We start from the raw sequence: 17,874 nt of genomic DNA on the forward strand, positions 1-17,874 counted from the left end.
CTGTGGTGGCCCCCCGAAAAACAGCTAAACGGGTCTCTGCCCCTTGGTTCAGTGAAGCACTGGCGACATCGCGACGGCAGTGCAAGGTGGCAGAGAGGGCCTGGCGCTCACAGTATGATTCCGCGGCCAAGCTTGCTTACAGGACATCTGTCAAAGCTTACCATCGTGATATCCTCCTTGAAAAGAAACGTTATTTCGCAAGGAGGATTGAGACTGCCGCCAACTCGTGTAAAGAGATTTTTACTATCGTGAGAGAATTTACGGCCCCACGCATGAATTTGACCCAGGCAGCTCCTTCGGAGCCGTGGGTAAGTGCACTAGCGAATTCTTTTTACCATCAAGATAAAATTGATCCAGGACTCTTTTCCCCTGAGTGCGGCTGGAGTATCTCCCAGCACTGAGGGTGGGTTAAATTTAATAGCTAGATCGGATCCGGTTTTGGTAGAATTTCCGCCGCTCTCAGTTTCCACGTCCTTGGAACTTCTGGCCAAATTAAAATCCGGGTCGCCTCTTGAACCGTGCCCTGCCAAATTTCTGGCGAAAGTGGCGGAGGTCATTAATTCTTTGGTGAATCCTCTTTTGAATCTTTCCTTTGGTGAGGGGGTGGTCCCGCATGCTTGGAAGCAGGCGATGATCATTCCTCTACTCAAGAAGCCTGGTTTAGATCCTGAGGTTCTTGCCAACTACAGGCCCATCTCTCTCCTGCCTGCTTTTGTTAAGATCTTGGAGAAGCATGTGCACACTGTGCTCCCCAATTTCCTGGAATCCCACCATTTGCTTCATTCCACCCAATCCGGCTTCCGTACCAACTTAAGCACCGAAACAGCGCTATTGGAAGTCTCGGAGGCAATAAAGGAGGTGCTGTATTCAGCAGGCAAGGCTATGCTTGTGATGCTTGATTTGTCGGCGGCTTTTGACACCGTCCCCCATGAGGGTCTCCTCGCCAGACTTTATGAGATCGGTCTGAGGGGGACGGTGCTCAGCTGGTTTAGATCTTTTTTGGCTGGCTGCCAACAAACGGTCTGGGCCCCCCCTTGCTCTGCCGTGGTACCGCCACTGGCGGTCGGAGTCCCGCAGGGCTCAGTGTTGAGCCCGACTCTCTTTAACATCTTTATTACCCCTTTGGCGGCACTGACGTAGTCTTGTGGGGCCCAGATCGTATCCTATGCCAATGATACCCAGCTCCTCATTACGTGTGGGAAGGGAGCAGATTTTGACGGAGAGAGTATCCGTGGGTGCCTTGGGGCTGTTTTTAATTGGTTCCAGCTAAACAGCCTCAAGTGCAACTCAGATAAATCTGAGGTACTCTTCTTCGGTTGTCGGTCTGATCCAGATTGGCAGGAATGGTGGCCTGTTAACATGTTCCCTCCAGCAGGTTCTTCCCAGCTAGCCAAGAATCTGGGGGTGAAGATCGATAACGACTTGACGTTAAGATCCCAGATTCTGGGCCTAACGGGAACATGCTTTGGCCTCCTCAGGATGCTCCGCAAGTTTCTTCCTTTGCTCTCGGCAGAGCATAGGAAGATCACGGTTCAGGCCTTAATTGGCTCGAGATTGGACTATTCCAATGTCCTTTATCTCGGCCTGCCGGAGTATCTTTTGCAATGGCTGCAGGTGGTCCAGAACTCGGCGGCACGGGCCATTTTTGGCCTACACGGGCGAGCCAGAACATCTGACCTCCTGCAGTCACTCCACTGGCTACCTATCCGGAAGCGGATAGATTTTAAGGCCTTGACGTTGGCTCATAAGGCTCTCTATGCCTCTGGAGCGAAATATCTTCAAAAGAGGCTAGCTTTCTACCATCCTGCCCGATCCCTGAGATCCGAGTCTTTGTCCCTGGCCGTGGTTCCTCGGGTAAAAAAGGCACGCATTGGGGGCCGGTCTTTTAGACTGTTGGCTCCACAGTTGTGGAACACTCTGCCCATGTCACTGCACAGCACTTCCAACCTGCTAGCATTTAGGAAGGGTCTTAAACCTTGGCTTTTTGTTCTCTAGATTTGCTCTTTCTTTTGATTTCTGGTCTCTTTTTCATTTGCCCCGTTGTGTTTTCTGTTACAGGTTATAAATAAAAGCGCTGGGACACTCCGCGGAGTAGCAGAGCGCTATAAAAGACACAGTTAACATAACATAACATAACATAACATAACATAACATAACATAACATAACATAACATAACATAACAAAAGCCCAGACCTTTTGGATTCTCCAATGGTTGTTCTGAGCTGTTGTGTATGCTTCGCTTACACTAACTAACTAGTGTATGGACTGTAGGCTGATCAATTTCTTCAAAAACAGGTGCCTGGTTACCTTATGTACCTGGGGGCAGGTGCAATTTGAAACTATGTAAAGGTTTCTGGTCTTCGGATTATCTAACCTGCTCCAGACTTTCCATTTAGAAAAACAGTATGAAATCATTTGTTCACGTCTTTAACACTGGTATTAATAAACATTAATCAGATAAATGTGCCATGTGTTGGCTGTGGGGTTACAATTCCTAAGTTACGTTTCGAGACCATAAAGAGGTTCAGACCCCAGGTAGTAAAGACAGGGAGAGACACGTTTTGGAATTTGGTACTGATGAATGTGAGATCATTGGTTAAACACAGCTTAGAATGTGCTTTACTTTTGGAAGCCGAAAACATTAAAATAGCTTTCATTACTGAATCTTGGACGGATAATGCTTCCGGACCTGACCTTGTCAAGGCGACACCACCGAATTTTGTGTGCCATACCCTGAACAGGCCCAAGGGAAGAGGTGGTGGCCTAGCGGTTATCTACCATTCCTCTCTGTGTGCGTCTTTTAGCCCTGGAGAGGTGGAGAGCAGTGAGGCTTTGGACTTCTCCTTCCATTTATCTCCCCACTATACCTTTCAAGGGTCACTTATTTACAGACCACCGGGCCAAAATCCAATTCTTCTCTATGAAGATCAATAAAGCCAAAAATTCAGCGAGAGAATTGTTTAAGACTGTCACCAGCCTGGCTAATCCAGTAATGATTACTGCTACGCCTAGTCAGGAGTTATGTGATAAACTGGCTACATTCTTCTTTGATAATTTTCTCCACTTTCTCTAATACAATGGTTAAGAACACTGCTAATCAAACCGTTAATCGATCAACAGAGCTGGAGACGATATTGGACACGTTTGTTCCGGTCATATAAACTCGCGACCTTCTTAGTCTGGTGAAGTCCGGCTCCCCCTCGTATCCGTGCCCGATCACTGTACCAAAGTTAGCGGCTGAGCCAGTAGCTCAAGTTCTTACACCTATTTTTAATTTAATGTATTCAGAGGGACATTTCCCATTAGATTGGAAAAAAGCTTCTATTCTGCCCCTTCTGAAGAAACCAAATCTGGACTCTAAAGACCCAAACAATTATAGACCGATATCTAGACTCCCGGTTCCTACTAAAATGATTGAAAAAAACTTAAACATGCAATTGAGCCAATTTCTCGAGTCCTCTCAAGCATTGGAACGCACACAATACGGCTTTTGAGGGGGCCATAGCACGGAAGCTGCCCTCTTGAAATCAACAGAAGAAATAAGGACTGTTCTGGATCTAGGCGGGAAAGGGGCCCTGATCCTGTTAGATCTTTCTGCAGCATTCGACACGGTCCATCACGTATTGTTGATGGATCGGCTGCAGGAGATCGGGGTTCAGGGCGCGGCCTGGAGATTATTAAAATCATTTTTGTCTAATAGGACCCAGCAGGTGGCGATGGGAGAATTTGTATCTTATCCGTTTTCACTACCATGTGGTGTCCCTCAAGGGTCCTCACTGAGTTCGACACTTTTTAATATTTATGTGTCCTCCCTCGCACCCCTTATTCAGTCGTTTGGGTTTAGCCTTACTAGCTACGCTGATGATACCCAAATAGTGGTGTCTCTCTTTCCGGCGGAGTCTAAAAGCACAGCAATCCGATTCAACGATTGCATGAACGCAGTTTGGACGTGGATGGCCCAGAACTGCCTCAAGTTAAATTCTAACAAGACGGAGGTGGTATGCTTTGGGAATGAGGCCAACTTCTGGACACCTGAATGGTGGTCTGATACTCTGGGTCCTCTTCCCGTACCTATCAAGAAGGCAAAAAATCTTGGGGTCTGGATAGATCAGAAGCTCAATTTTAAAGACCAGGTTAATTCGGTGGCCTCTGCCACGTCCTATGCCCTGAGGTCTTGTAAGAAAATTCTGCCTCTGCTCCCGTCAGACTGTCGTAAAACGGTGATTACAGCTCTTACCATGTCGAGGCTGGATTACTGTAACAGTCTGTATTTTACCATTGAGGAAGGCTCAATGCAGAAGCTACAACTCTTACAGAATGCAGCTGCCAGACTGCTGTTGGGCATTCCTAAATACGCTCCAATAGCGGAAGAGATACGAAAATTACACTGGCTGCCACCATGTTTAAGGCGATGTGTTTAGTTCACAAGCCCTTTATGGAGTAGGGTCGCCTTATCTAAAAGAACACCTTTATTGGTATAGGCCAAGCAGATTACTACGATCATCGGATGCCAAATTGGTGCATGTCCCATTTGTCAGAAAGGCCACCTGGGGTGGAAAAAGCTTTGTGGCAAATGCAGCCAAAGCATGGAACAAGCTCCCCTTTCAGCTTAGAGCTATTTCAAAACTGTTTATTTTTCGAAAGAACCTAAAAACCTGGTTGTTTTCAGTATAGTTGACCAGGTATCTGCCAGGTTAGCTCCCTGCGGAGAGATTTCACTTAGCGCCAGGACACCCATGGGTAGCAGCGCACTCTATAAATGCCATAAATAAATAAACCATTTAGGACAGCGCTATAAGTTTGTACAGATGAACATAACGTGTTCCAACGCCTACAAAACATGATTATGGAAGGGGCAGACAAAATGTTCACAGACTAGTCCCTCCAATTTGCCAGCTTAGTTCTCAAAATTAACCCACTGCCTTTTTGTTTAAAAAATAATCTTCTCTTTTTGTGATCATTTACCGAGCACAAATATGCCAGACATTTTTTTGCACAGCAGAATCAAACCTAGGCCATGTCATTTAAAGTGAGCTCTGCAAATCCTAAATTAAGACATAGTCTCTGCCACAGTGTTAGCAAGACTGGTGTCTTCAGTAAAACTAGTTAACGAGCTAGAGGACAGCTATTTTCCCACCTTAGACAGCGGATTGCTTGTCACAGATACTATAAAGGCAAGTGCTGCTTTTGGCTAACATATAACAGCATTTGTTGATATATCTAAATTAACAGCGATGCATAAAAAATAACTTACGCAAAACAATATAAAAGCACAATTCAAGCATAACATGCAAGATGGCCGCCGAGATGGCTCTCTAGGAAGAAGCTCCTGATTGGGACCACCAATCGATGTATATCCCTGCTTATACCCCACTATCCACTCACCAAAAACTGCCTTTGTAAAAATGAATATTCCGGCTCTCCCACAAACAAAGCTGGTTTGTGTTCATGGACTCATTTCAACAGAGAAGCCTTTGTGCTTCACTCACGCCGGGCAGACAGAGACACCCGGCACCTCACAGCCAAATATGGTGCCTAAGAGCCCTCGTCGCAGGAATATGAAGCCACTCCGGGCTGATGCCCACAATAGAGACTGCTGCTCACACTTGCTGCTGGCCTGAGGATCGCCCGTTGACGTGCCCAGCAAGGACTTGAGGTAGGTGCTCCTGTCAAGGTCTGCACTGGCTGTGTCCTGAAAGCAGCCTCCACACCCAGCGACTGTTCAGTCTGCCACCCACGTTTGCTGCCGGGCAGCGGACTGACTATAGCCGTAACCAACATACAGCAGTGAGACAGGAAAGTGGGTGAGTGCACCTATCTAGGCCCTGTGCTGGATGCCCCCTGATCGCCGTCCTCAATCCAATGCGGGAGGCTGGTGCCCTACTCATCACCACTCCAGACCGTCGCTGCAGCTGCGCGGGCCCGCATGCATAGCGGCGTCATCAGCCCCCAAGACGATACTAAGCCTGTTGGTTGCAGGCTGGCCAGCTGAAAGTGAATAGAAGTGGGAACAGGTCTGCACCTCTGGCATGACGTTCGTTGACAGCCTCCAGCACCAAACACTTTACAGCAGTGCCTTAATCCCCACCCACATTGGTGGCAATCACGCTGCTTTGCTCCACTGCTGCATGGGCACATTTCACTCCTCTGCGGCCGGTGCACTCGGTCCTAGGGAGGTTTCTCTCAAAGGGGGTCTACCCTCCATTTTGCGCTACCTCACCCTTCCCTGACATGAGGGCCCTCTTACAAAATGGCACCAGTTTTAAAACTGATGTAGGACTAAAAGCACAGTTTCAATGAAAGAAAAGAAGGACTTCCCACTCAATCTGAAAGCTGGATCCCCAAACATTTAATAGAGCAGCCATCTTGCAATGGTTTGAGTAGTATACAAGCCAAACCTTCCCCACTCGTCTTTACTATGAGGTGCCTTCCCTATCATAATTAATATAGGTCAGAACACACTCCTTTCCCCCATCACACCTACCAAGCCAGTTTGCTAACATTTTCCACAATCTCCCGTTGCCCTGGACGCCTTTGGTCAACGACTAATCTAACTTACCATACTCTTCCCGGACACCCCGACCAAGCTTTGATGGCCTGCTACTCAGCACCACCGCACTGCTCCCCCGACCGAGCTCTGATACCTTACCACACAACACTGCTGTGCTGCAATTCCCCTACACCTCCTTCCCTACTGAATCCTCACGGTTCGAATTTCTTCTCCTTCACCCTCCCCCCAACCTTTTTACCACAGCAGCCAAAAACTTCAAACATAAACTGATTAAGCAACCCCCTGCAGCACACATCGCAGACTTCTACCACAATGCTTCAAAAGGTGCTACGAGAACGGACCTCACCTTCTTCACTACCAGTCCTACGAAATGGATCGCAACCCTAAAAGGATACCTTCACATTATTGAAGCCACTAACACCTCGTCTGGATTCAAATTACCAATCTCTAACTTGCCCATGTTTAAAGGCAAGGCCACCACAACCATTTCCAAAAACTGGACCATCATGATGCAAGCCAATGATGCCAACATACGTACTCTTGAATCCATAATCCCCATTCTAAAAAAAACCATATCAAGGCTGCAAATCCATTCTCCCTCTAGCCACTCACCCTCACAGAACACACAACAAAATAAAACACTCCTGTGTCCCGCCACAAAGTCCACTCTCTCCCTTACCATTTACCCTCCCCTCAATGAAACACTCACGAGTCACGCCACAAACTCAACTCAATCCCTCACAATACACCTTACCCCCACCCCAGTCAGGATAGAAACCAATATAACGGGAGGTGACTGATCTGCATGACCATCCCCAGAGTGTAAAATATGGTGGAACAACACACTCAACAGCCCATATCACAAAAGCAGCTCAGGTCAGATCATCTCCATAAATCCCACCTCCAACACTTCAACTCTTCCTTACAGTCCTCACTCTCTTCCCCTCTCTCAAAGACCTCTCAGGAGGTAAAAAAGCTGACCATCACCCCCAACCCTCACTGCCTAGCCTCTGTGCACACCAATGCATTGAGGACATCATCCTGAAGGAACCAACGCGACTCACCCACCAGTCCCACCGTCATTAACAAAGAACTAAGGGACATCTCCATCTGCTCCCCCACTGGCTACCTGACTCCATCTCACACCAGCATGCACTCAAGGATTCTGATCAACCCCACCCTCCTCAACATAAAGTGAATCTCCCATTCAGTGACTCAGACTAGAGACAGAATACCCCTCACATCAAGAAGCAACCCACCAGAACTCCCTCGGCACAAAAGCTAATGTTCATTTCCAAACTACATGAGCAGCTAACGTGCATAGAGATCCAACTAGAAAGATTACTCCAGAGGCTCAACATCATCACAATAAACCTTAACATTGGTTCAATTCCCAACCAGCAGCCTCACCCCCCCCTACACACAACAGCACTCAACTCTTAAAATGAGCGAAAACACAACCAGGCAGCTGGACCACAAAACCCTCAACAAAAAAGCTCTGAGGCCTAAAACAATGAGCCTCATGATGTCACTAAGTAAGGCGGAAGAGCTAGCCAAATCCTAAAGCCCGACATACAATAGGCACAACTCCTCAACAAAAATCCTGGTTATCACTGGACTAGAAAGAAACCCCACACCAACGTCAATGACTAGACCACCAGTGCACCTCGTCAATACTCCCCTGACCTTCTTCCCCCAAGATCTGACTAACTTCAGAGAGACTAAATGCATGTTCATAAACTGCAGATCGGCAACCAGACATGTAACAGAACTAGCAGAAACAATCTTAAATCACGACATTGATATTGCATTCATTACAGAAACATGGCTAAATGATTCCTTCTACCCGATCATAGACATGATGGTTCCACCGGGACTCTCTATCATAAGGAAAGACAGGAAGGACCACAACGGTGGAGGTATCACGATTATCCATAAAAACAACATAAAATTGAGCGAAACAGACACCTTCTCCTACAATACATTTGAAAATTTCAGCTCCATCATATAGATGAAAGACAACATAACAAAGAACTGTCACCTTCTCCACCACCCACCAGGTAACACACTATCCTTTGGCAAACACCTTTTATTGCACACTGCTCACTCTCACATTCCCACAACATCATCCTAGGTGACCTCAACCTTCACTGGAATGATAAAAGCAACACCCTAATCCAATTCCTTACTGACCTATTACTCAGCAACATCCTCTTCCAGCATTGCAAAGGTAGTACCCACAATAAAGGCGCAACCATGGACAGACACCCTCACAGCTCAGAATGATATTCTAACCTTGACAACATTCTCCCTGTCAACTGGTCGGCTCACCACCTCATCTTCTTTCAACAAAGTATATCCCCTCCCAACTTGTGTGTAAAAAACCTCCAATGGAAGAGAAACCTTAGACTAGTTCCTCTACAAAACCTTGAAGAAACAATGGTGTCTCCACTGCCCCCCTCATCAGAAATTCTCTCAACAACTGAACTCACTACCCACTACAACTCAACAATGTCCTCCATCCTGGGCCAATTAGCACCTCTGAAACTGAAAAAGGGGAGAAACACTCCCTCGAAATCCTGGTTCAACAAAGATCTGAACACTGAAAGCAGACAGCTCAAAGCATCCAAAAAGACTCTGGTGAACAAATCCATCCACAGCACACCTAGACCAGCTAAGGAGGGAATGCAGAAACTACAAAAAACACATAATGAATGACAAAGCCTCCTTTTCCGGCAATGCTCTATATAAGGCCAAAACCTGCACAAAAGATATCTATAACATCATCAATCAACAAACCTTCAAGCCAGCCCTAAAAAAAACCTCAAATACCCAAAGAAAAATGTGAAAAATGTGCCACCTTCTTAAATGATAAAAGCACAAAGATCGAGTACTCCCTCAACCACAACCAGCCCTTGAAAGGGGACCCTGCCCAGAAATTAAGATAACAACCCACCTTCTCACTCCAAAACCTCCTCTACAATGATCACCCCTCAGAACAACATTGACAGCATCAAAACCCCAGGGTCCCACATAAACCAAAGAAGCTGGAAGATTTTCAACCCACTCAAGGGGGAAAACATATCTTCTCTGTTGGTTACGTCCAAACCCTACTCCCACTTCCAGGACCCACATTGAGCCTCCCTGGCAAAGGGACTCAACCATGCCCTAATACTCACTGGACTAATATAATAAACAGCTCTCTGAAAACTGGAGTGATGCCAGACTGTCTCAAACTCGGTCAACTCACGCAATGAATAAAAAAACGGGATGAGACCTGATCGACCTGAATAACTTCAAACCAGATTCCAATCTCCCCTTCCTATTCCAAACTCAGGAGAGATGCGTTCTCTCACAGCTTGACCAACACATCGAAAATGACAATCTCCTGAATCTCCACCAATCGGAATTCAGAAAAGGATGCACCATGGAAACAGCCATTCTGAACATAATAGGTGACTTATACAAGTCCCTGGACACAGGCCAATGCTGCCCACCCATTCTCCTAGACCTATCGGTGGCCTAGACCACAAGCTCCACTTGGATTCCCTCCAGATAAGAACTGGTGCGGATGGGGGGGGGTCATACGCTATTTTTCATCCTTTCTATATAACCGCGCTCTAAAATAAAAATAGACTATCAGACCTCGGATACGATAGCAATAACATGGGGGGTCTCCCAAGGATCTGTCCTTTCGCCCACATTATTCATTATCTACATAGAACCTCTTCATGTCATCCTCAAACAAGCTAAAATCCTCTTCCATTTATATGCGGATGACACCCAGCTCTACACGGACAAGGATCGAAAAATCATAAAACTTTTACTAGACCTGCAGGTCTAGTAACTTGAAAAATCAATCGACCTAACTAATGCACTTGACCTCTGTCTCTGAAAGCTGAGCAAAATAATAGGGTTTATAGGGATCTTTATTGCTCATTCACTTTGTGAATAAAGAAGGCTTTAAATCTAGTTATCTTGTCACATTTTCTCCGCCAGAGGTCAAAAGTCAGTTTATCTGCCTACTCGCCACAAATGATTCCAACACTGGCTTTCTTACAACCACCTAAAGCTCAACTAAGACAAGATAGTCAAGATAGAAATTCTATTCATATCAAATACAGAGAAGCCCACCCAGATGCTAGAATGAGTAAACTCCATTGATGGTCTCAACTTCTCTCTCTCACTAGTTGATTCTGTCAAATCTCCAGGGATCACTCTGGACTCCAAACTGACCATGAAAGATCATACTAAGAACAATGCGAAGCGTGCCTTCTCCAACCTGAAACATCTAAAAAAAATTAAACCCTACCTACCGCAGGAAGATGTCAAATCTGCCACACAAGTGCTTGTGCTGTCTAGATTGGAATACGGGAATGCCACCCTTACAGGCTCTACCAAATACCACCTTGCGCCCATCAGAATCACTCTCAATGCAGCAGCCAGAACGGTCACAGGAATAAAAAATAATTGACCACATTTCCCCAGCCCTGAAAGATCTGAGATGGCTCTCGATTGAAGCCTGCAGCAGCTTCAAAACAGCCTGTCTAACCAACAAAGCCCTGCACACCGGAAAACCAATTTACCACACCTCTAAGCTCAAAAGGGCAGGACATACAAGAAACCTCAGAAGCTCAAATATCATGCTCCTCTTTCCCGGCAAAAGCCAACAAACAAAAATATCTGGCTCGCCCCTTTCAAGCAGTGCCCCTAAAATCTTGAACTCCATACCAACACATATCAGGACCAACCCCTCATTCCCTTGCTTCAAGCGACAGTTAAAAGATCTCCTAATCAACCGGCATTTCAAATAGTGGATCATTAACCACCCAACAGGGAAACATCTCCACCTTCAGCTCTACTTGGACCTCCCCCAGCAACTTCTCCTCTCCTGTACTCAACCACTGACTTGACTTGGTCTGACGTACCTATTTTGATTCATCTTTTTACGTGGTTGATGTAAACATTTACTGAGGTATAGAGCTCTGATACAAAACTCTTAAATAAAGAAATACATAAACATGGCATATCACAACAAAACAGTCAAAACAGAACACAACATAATAACCCCAGTACTGCCAACAAATTTGAACTGCAATAATGCAGCACAAAACCACAGCAGCATATAATAACCCAAAAGAGCACATTGCCACCATAATGCAACACAACAAATGTGAATAAAGGTTCTTGTGTCAAATTATCAGCTCCAAAATCCTGCTGTCATAAGACAGTGGTAAAGGGTGTTTGGAGCAAGCATTGTCTTAAATTACCACCAAGGATATGAAATAGCACCAGTCAAAAAAGGTTTTGTGATCTGGCCTATGGGGTTGTCTTGTTTTGCTTGAGGAGTGGGCTTTACCCACTACCAAACTGTTCCCCGAAGCAGCTGATTTCATTACTTTTTTCTGCAATAATGCAGCACAAAACCACAGCAGCATATAATAACCCAAAAGAGCACATCGCCACCATAATGCGACACAACAAATGTGAATAAAGGTTCTTGTGTCAAATTATCGGCTCCAAAATCCTGCTGTCATAAGACAGTGGTAAAGGGTGTTTGGAGCAAGCATTGTCTTAAATTACCACCAAGGATATGAAATAGCACCAGTCAAAAAAGGTTTTGTGATCTGGCCTATGGGGTTGTCTTGTTTTGCTTGAGGAGTGGGTTTTACCCACTACCAAACTGTTCCTCGAAGCAGCTGATTTCATTACTTTTTTCTTCTGACTTACCTTTTCCCAAGAAAGTAAGTAAGTAGACATAAAGCCAAGATTCTGCAGTGCAATTGACATTTTTGTAATTTACAACCAAAGTTGTATAAGATCTCAGTTCCTTTCTAACTGCACCTGCTAATGAATTTGCAGCACCATGGAGAATACAATCACCCCATCTATTTTTTTCCAAGTATTAAACTAGGCTCCAGAAATCCCTAATTTCAAGTAGAGTGGATAAATAGGGAAGCTCTTCCTACTTGAAAGTAAAGATTTAAACAATCTTCCATTGTTTTGTTTCTAGAAGGGTAACTTTGCTCAGAGTTGTCAGGGCCTTAGTTTAAGGAACTTTAACTAAGAAAAGTCGATGTCTTTTTTACACGGCATTCTAGGTTCAGCATAGCCCTCCTCCAGGTGGCAAATTGATGCTCTATTTGAAAATTGCTATACATATCCTTGGGAATAACTGTAATTAGACACAAACAGTGCTTTTCTTTGTCCAGTTAAATTTATGCAGCCTTTCTCCTAAACTTTTGTTACCCTAGGTAAATACACCTGTTTCATGCCATTTATTGTGATAATTCATTTGAAATAACCTATATCTGCTTCTTGACAGCCGTTAACCAAGACCTTTAGATGTTGCTAACATATGTATAATATACTTACATATAGGGACGTTCAGACACCTCTCTATATCCACTGGTCTTCTGTTGTTTCACATTTTGCTTCCGCCCACAACAGCATATAGCATTGAGCAGTGGGTCAACCTACTTAAGCCACTGTTTAACCCGTTGGGTGCTTCGGACAGCCCCCGGCCGTCCGACGTCACAATGGGCGTGTGCCGAGGATGGCCAGGGGCTGTCCGAAACACCCCCACTCATTAATTCACCAGCACTGCGGCGGAATTTGCACCGCGATCAAGGGGTTAACTTAAGTTTGTGTTACTGCATTTTGCTCTCCCACAAGGAGCACATCCACACACAAGCTAGTTCCCTTCAGTGCCAGTGTTGTTGTTGCTTTTGCTTTATAATTACTATAGTGTTGGTTTTGTGGTTAGAATCTGATGTGATAGAAGGGCTCTACTGGTGTGAACATGGGGCACATTCCATCTTTATCAAATACAATTTCCTGCCAATTGTGTTGTAAATTCCTTTTGAAATGGTTTGCTTTTTTAACTTCTGCTAATTCGCAGCATACCAGATAGTGTCCAGTTGAAACTGTTCTATATCAAGTTAAAGTACTTGGTATGATGTTATTACATAATGTAATCAAATCCAGTAAGTTTCAAAAATTAATTTTTCAATAAAATCATTCTTTATTGGATTCATCACAATCATCTGAGACAGCCAATATGTGTTTCGAGGTGTGACCCTCTTCTTCATGGCTGTAAAGTTCATTAAACATGATACAATTACAATGATTATAAAGTTAGAAAATTCATGCATTCTGAAATATTGAAACATAAAACAAAGAAAACAATCTCAAAATGTTGAGATCAGAATATAATTTGCTGCTAATGAATTGAGGCTTACAAATGCGGTCAGTAGAAGTACTCTTTTGATTTATATATTTTTTTCTTTTTTTTAAACTTTTTTTGTCTATTTTATGATCCCTATTATGTTCGAATAATTTCAGTTTAGAATATCTATTCAGACCTCTAGTGGTTCTGTTGTTGTCTGTTATGAAGGGTTTTCATAATGTGTTTGGCACATTGTGTGGGATTAGGTCAGTGTTTTTTCTATTTCTTCAGTTCTGGTGCGCATAAATAGATTTGATGAGTGAGAGACCGTATCTGAACAGGTTTGTTGCAAGAAAACGTTTCAGTTTTTAAATATGTGTTTTGTTTTATTTTTGAAGGGTGTCTGGTATTTTTTTCCTTTGGGTTATGTACGAGAAAAGGCGTAGGACTTACTCTGTTTTCATGTGCAGAGCACTTATACGTCCTGGTCAGACCGCATTTCAACGTTTAGGTGGGAAGGAATTCCTATCAGGGTAAAAATAGAGCTAACAAAATGGCATTTGCATTTATTTGCAAGGAGGCAGGATATGTGCTGTTTAGGCTAACTTGTTTGTAAGGAGCCCACATTTCTTGTAGTTCGGTTTCGGGTGAAGAGTGAAACACTTCTAGATGTGGAATTTTTACCCAAGTTCGGGGAGTGTGGAAGGGATGTATGAAATTTTCTCATGAAGAGCATTTCGTAATTTGGGTTGCCTTTCTTTCATTTTAGCTGTAGTACACGTGAATGGGTTTCTTCTCTTCTGATGAGAGATATTGCTTTGTTAGAATCAAGTGAAAGGGTTTTGGATGAGACTATGTTTATTTAAGTTCGGGCAGTGCGGAAGGATATTTGACGTTTTGAGTTCTCTCTTTAACTTGACTTTTGAAAATGGAACTTTGAAGTGGTGATACTTAACACCTGATTTCTTAGAAATGCATATATTGGGAAGGCTGTAATTATAACCATATTTTGCTGACCTTTTTCACATGGATGCTGACATGGTAGAGCTCAACATGAGCTCTAGAATGGAATTTTTACTACAGTGGTGGTTGTTTGAGAAGGTAGGCCTTATTTGTCAGTGTATGTTATATACTTCATATATATTTTGTTGATGAATGATCCATGACCAATTAGAATTTTAAGGAAACTGCAACATGTAAAAGTTTGCGTATTTAACAATAAAGGTTTTTTCATTTTACTGTCACTAAAGATATGAAGGATTGCATTAATTGAATCATGGAAGAAAGGATTGAAGCAATGCAGATTCTATATTATAGGTTCTTCTGTTTTCAGAATTTTAAGATTGTTATTTTGTTGTGTGGTTCAATATTTTTCAACATTAGAATCATTGAAATTGTATCATTTTAATGAAGTTTACAGCCCTTAAGAAGAGAATCGCACCTCAAAACCCGTGTTGGCGGTCTATACTCATAGTGATGAATCCAACAAAGAATGATTTAATTGAAGAATTACGTTTTGAATCTAACTGGATTTGATTAGATAATGCAATAATGTCATACAAAGTACTTTATGTGAAGAACACTAAGATAAATACTTACCTCTGCATAGGACGACACAGATTTTTTTTTAATCAGACCGAGGATTCGGTTTTGGAGGGAATAGTGTTGTGTCAAATGTACCTTAATCATGAGACACTGCTTTGTATCTATATTAATTTATCCTCTTTTACATTTTTTCTTTCTCTCTCTATTGCTTTTCTTCTTTCTATCTCCTTCCTTCTTTCTTTCCTCCTTTTTTTGCCTTTTTCCTTGCCTTCTTCCTTTCTTGCCTTCTTTTTTGTCTGCCTTCTTTCTTGTCTTCCTTCTTTCTTACTTTCTTTCACGTATCTCTCTCTCTTTCTTTCTCTCTTCTTTACCTTCTTTTATTTTTGAAGGATAGACTGATTGACTTTTTTAGGTCTGTGTTAACCAAGATCTTTTGATTTTACAAAAATTATGTGTATAACATGATTACTTATATGGGTTTCAGCCAGACGTCATCCATTACTCTGTGATTGGCGCCATTTACCTTTTCTTCCACCCACCCCAGCATGCATTAAGGGCCAATGTATGAGCTATCAAAACAAGGCATCTCACACCGGGATAGCAGTAACATCAATCACCATCACAGACAGACCACGTTACTTTGGATTAACAGCCAGGGAACTTTTTTATAACAACCATCAATCTCTCGTAACAGCAGTGAGGCAGAAAGATCAAAATCAACATTAATCAATTTAAATTCATTTGGCAGCTTCCCGAGGCCCAGGGACCAATCCTCTTTACACTCACCTTCAGATCTGGAAAGGGGAAATGGTCTTCATGAAGAACAGTCAGTTTTTGTTTTGGAGCATGCCACTGAAGGCATTAGATCATATCATTGTGGTTTAAGCCGGCTTAACTAGTCTTCAACTTTTGCAACCTAAGCGCACATCTTATCTTGTTGAACCTACAGTTATAGATGTGGGTCCTGCCATAGAAGACCCTACCATAGCATTTTGCCTTCAGTGAAGCTCTACATGATGTTTAATGCTCCACAGGATAAAATAGATTTGTGAACCAGCAAGTGTAGGATCTCAAGGATAAAGCTGTACACTGGTGCTACAATGAAGGACTCGGCCCTGCGGCCAGCTCTTCACATGCTGTCCATCCCTTCTGTGCAGGCCTTCAAGCGGCCAAACCCTGCTGTGACTATTTTTTTTAATTCAAATGCCACATCCAAGAGTTCCTTAGGCCAACCCTCTGTGGACAGCCAACCTCCGCTATGTATTGGTCATGCTTAGCTATGGATGCTAACGGTCTGGTCAGACACTGCATCAATTCGCTGTGGGCGGCAAACATCCGCGACCCCTGGACTTGGGCCCACCAAGCACTGTTTGCAAATTGTGGGGGTGCCCACCTCCTGCTGTGCATAGCCACTGCCACAGAGACTGACCTCTGGTCAGGTCTTTCACCAATCCTGCTATAGACAGCCAACCTCCACTGTGCATGGTGTTCAGCGGAGTGCTGTGGAGTGGGCCACTGAGCCTGGCCTCCAGCGAGGATCTTAGCTCAACTCTCTGCCAGTCCCTGCACGCATCCTGAGCAACCAACCTCCGCTGCCTACTGTCTTTGGCTATGCACCACAAGGTTGGTCACAGGTCTTGGCCTCAAGTTCTCGTCTTAGCCCAGATCCTTCTTTCTTTCATTGTTTTCGTGCTGCAGTTCTAAAATAGGATCCGCAGACTCATGGCAAGCTTGATAGATTTGTGTCATTGTCCCTTGCAAGCTTCACTGCCTGATGCCTAAGCCTCGGAACTGGAACCAGGAAGCGAAGCTCACAGGACTTTTATATCATCCCACAATGCTTACCTAGGCATCTCAGATCCACTTAGAGAACCGTGGAACCAGGGGGAATTTGCTGGCGTCCATGAATCTAGCTGTTAGATCCACAGATCGTGCAACAAAATATTTTTTTAAATCATTTTAACCATAGGGGTGTCCGTTTGTAGCTTCCTGACATCAGTCGTGGGTTTGGGGCGAGCTCACCCTAACACATTATGTGTCCTTACAGTTTCTTTTCAGGACACGGTGTCCAAGTGGATGGTGGCTGCAACATTTCTCCTGGTTTTGCTGCCTGTCAATCAGTTCCTTTTGCATACAAGGACCCAACACTGGATCTACACATCAGTATTTTTTTTATTAATTTTGGGTCTGCAGAGGCCTGATACTGGTATCCTTAATTCACAATGAATGAGAGGCCCAGATAGTTCTAAAATGTAACTTCTTCATGTCCAACCGGAGCACCTTTTTAAATGCTAAAGTCCCCAAAACTACTGGCAGATTTACACTAAACCAACCTAAGGCACTTCCTTAAGTTAAGTTCTACCTTCATGTATATTTGGTGTCATTCTGTTCAGATTTGTTTTCTGTATCGGAAAACAAAGATTCCTAAAAGAATGAAATGGGAAATGGCACTTTTGCGACCCCCTTTTCCTTGGTCTCTGCTTGACGGATCTGCACAAAACACGGAATGAAGAAACAAAAGTGGATGTCATTTGTTTGACTGGTTTTGTGCAGATTCGACAAACAGTGCCAAAGTTATTGAGAAAACAAAAAAAGCTTTTCTTATGACAATTCATAGTCAACCATAACCATACTGACACTATTATATAT

At 43.8% G+C, this 17,874-nt stretch overlaps 1 protein-coding gene across 8 annotated transcripts in view; it reads right to left on the reverse strand.

Moving 5' to 3' along the window:
* Positions 1 to 17,874, reverse strand: part of FYB1 (FYN binding protein 1) — a 706,027-nt gene that overhangs the window by 308,950 nt on the left and 379,203 nt on the right. The gene's annotated exons all lie outside the window — the stretch shown is intronic.

This window comes from Lissotriton vulgaris, chromosome 3_1, assembly GCF_964263255.1.
Source record: "Lissotriton vulgaris chromosome 3_1, aLisVul1.2, whole genome shotgun sequence".
NCBI lineage: Eukaryota > Metazoa > Chordata > Amphibia > Caudata > Salamandridae > Lissotriton > Lissotriton vulgaris.